Raw genomic sequence first — 3,550 nt, forward strand, 5'->3', positions numbered from 1 at the left:
ACCAGTACATGAATTGGGTTTGCTATGAGGCAATGGTCTCAATATGGTAGTTCAATATGTAAATTGCTAAAATCACTCACAGGGGGATTAAAAAGCAAAACAAATGATGGGGTCTGTGTGGATTACTGAAATGAAAATGTGGCAAGATTTGTATGGTGCTAAAGTCCATATGGGAAAAATTGATAGCCAAATTCATCATTATGAGCTCTTGGAAAGCTTTAAAAGCAAACAACAGCTCACCAAAGGAGTGAAAAAGGCATCGATAGATGGATGTAGAGTGAGATCAGTACAGTTAAGGAGAAAACCTCATAGCCACAAGAGACAATTTCTTTAACAGAACACCAACAGCTCAGGCACTAAGATCAATAATTAATAAATGGGCCCTTATGAAATTGAAAAGCTTCTGTAGGTTAAAGGAAACCATCAATAGGACAAAACATCAGGATATAGAATGGGAAGTGGTCTTCATCAACCCTATATTTGACAGAGGGTTAATGTGCAAAACATATAAGAAACTCAAGTAACAACAACAAACAAAAATAACCCAAAAATGGGATACACATCTAAATAGAGAATTTTTTATAGTAATTTTTTAATTATTGGATATTTTATTTATTTACATTTCAAGTGTTATCTTTTTTGCCCGATTTCTCCCCCCAGAAACCCTCTATTCCATTCTCCCTCCTCCTGCTTCTATGAGGGTTTGCTCTCATCCACCTACCCACTTCTGCCTCGTGATCAGTTCAATGGTTGGCTGTGAGCGTCCACCTCTGTATATGTCATGCTCTGGCAAAGCCTCTTAGGAGACAGCTATATCTTAACAGAGGACTCTCGAGTGGCTAAGAAACATGTAAAAGAGTGTTCAACCTCCTTAATCACCAGGAAAATGTAAATGAATACCACTCTGGGATTTCATCTTACACCTGTCAGAATGGTGAAGATTAAAACCTCAAGTGACAGCATATGCTGGTGAGGACATAGAACATAGGAGATATAAATCCATTGCTGGTGGGAGTGCAAACTTGTACAAACATTTTCCAAATCAATTTGACAGTTTCTCAGAAAATTGGGAATAGTTCTACCTGAAGACCTAGCTATACCACTTTTGGACATATACTCAAAAGATGCTCTACCATACCAGAAGGACACTTGCTCAACTATTTTCATAGCAGCTTTATTCATAATATCTAGAAACTGGAAACAACCTAGATGCCCCTCACCTGAAGAATACATAAATAAAGTGTGGTACATGTACACAATACTACTCAGTTTTTAAAATCAAGAACATCATGAAACTTATAGGCAAATGGATGGAACTAGAAAAGATAATCCTGAGTTAGATAACCCAGATCCAGAAACTCACATATGGCATATACTCACTTTTAAGTGGACATCAGTCATAAACTACACAGAACCAAAGAGACTAAGGATCAAGGAGGACCTAAGGGAGGATGCTTGAATCTCACTGAGACAAGGGAAATAATGTAGACATCAGAGGTGGATAGAAGAAGGGATCTGAGTGAGACCAGGGGTCAGAAAGGAAACAGAAGGGGTCAAGTGTAAGGAAGACTTATGGAGAGAGAACTGGAATTGGTTTGTGGAGGGGTATCTCTGGGAAAAACTGGAATTCTAGGAAGAGAAACTCCCAGGAAACTATGAGAGTGGTCATAGCTAAGACTTCTAACAATAGAGGATACAGAACCTGAAATGGCTACCTCCTGTAACCAGGTAAGACGTCTAATGGAAGGATGGGGATACCAACCCATCCTTAAAACTTTTGAACCACAATTTTTCCCGACTACAAGACATTCAGGGATAAAGATGGAACAAAAATTAAGGGAATGGCTCACAAATGATGAGCCCAAATTGAGACACACAACATGAGAGAGAGCCCACCCTTGACACTACTAATGATATTATCTTGTACTTGCTGACAGGAACCTAGCATAGCTGTCCTCTGAGAAGCTTTACCCAGCAGCTGATGGAAACGGATGCTGTAGAGCCATGAGGGGTTGAGGTGTGTGCAAATTCTGGAAATCTCATACTGAGACTGGTAGGAATAGGAGTGCTCCCCTTGCCCTGCCCTGGGCCTGCATACCCTACCCCATGAAGTGCTGTGCTCTACCTTTGCCACTCAGAGGAGGTCACATAGCCTGGCAGCCTGAGTGGATTTTCTCTCCTTATAAGATTATGTCAGGCAATATCTGAAATTCTTCCCTATGCATATGAGGCATCCTCATTGCCCTAGCCACCAGATTTGTACTCTCTCTGAAGACCCCCTACTCACTCCCCAAAGGTTCAATGTTTTGTTCTCCCAATGAAATGAACTACCTCACTGAAGCTTTTCTCCAGAGTCTGTTCTCAGCATACTCACTCACTGTCTGGGGGCTCCATTTTCTACCTAATTCTTCTTGTCAGGAACCACTGGTTGTAATTTCAGGCAGTCATACCATTCCAGGTGGTAAAGAAGTCTGGGAACAATACCATGCAGAGACCCACAGCCAAACACTAGGCAGAACTCAGGGAATCTTGTGGGAGATGGGGAGGGAGGATTGAAGGAGCCAGATAAGTCAAGAACACCACAAACAAACCTACAAAATCAACTAACCTGGGCCCAGAGGTGCTTATGGAGACTTAACCAGTAACCAAAGAGTAAGCACGTGATGAACCTAGGCCCCCTACACATATATAACATATATTCATGTGGGACCCCTAACAACCAGAGCAGGAGCTGTATCTGACTCTTCTGCTTGGCTTTGGATCCCTATTCTTTAACTGCTTTGTTTAGGCTCAATAGGAGAGGATGTACTTGGCCTCACAGAAACTTGATATGCCAGGGTGGGGTGATACCCAGGGGACCACCCCCCCACATCCGTTTGGAGGAGAAGGAAATGGTGCATGGGGGAAGGATTGTGGAAGAGCTGACCTGGAAGGGGACAGTGAGGTGGGGTATAAAGTGAATAAGGTGGGGAAAGGGTGCAGGGTAAGACAGGGTCTCACTGTGTAGTCCTGGCTGGCCCTGGCTGTGTAGATGTTATAGAGATCTCTCTGTCTCAGCTTTCAGAGTTCTGGAAGTAATGGTGTGTGGCACCATGCCTATCCCACACTTGGTTTTCCCCTTTTCTTTCTTGGTAAAATGTTTATTTCTATTTCTTTCTCAGAAAAATGTCTATCTTCTATTTCTACTTCTAATCATGTGTCCCTGGTACTGTTATTAACCCTGGGTCACAAAATCCCAGTAGGTGCCCCTTGCACTTTGATCTGTGTCAGTCATAACACCTTCTCACACTTAAATAAAGAAATGATAGCATTTTCAAATTAAATATGGGACAAAATTGCAAATTTTCTCTAAGCATTCTAAATGTACTTACTGTTTTTCTTTTGTGGAAAGGAACTTTACATGTACAACTTACATGAATGAATCATTTAATTTCACATTTTGAAGTGCACTGTTGAATGAGCATTGCCAACACAAGTGTAGAAGCAATGGACACGGCAAATCAAGACACAAAACAAGTAGGGTGGTAGCACATGTCTTTATTCCCCAGTT

Source organism: Mus musculus, chromosome 4, assembly GCF_000001635.26.
Source record: "Mus musculus strain C57BL/6J chromosome 4, GRCm38.p6 C57BL/6J".
NCBI lineage: Eukaryota > Metazoa > Chordata > Mammalia > Rodentia > Muridae > Mus > Mus musculus.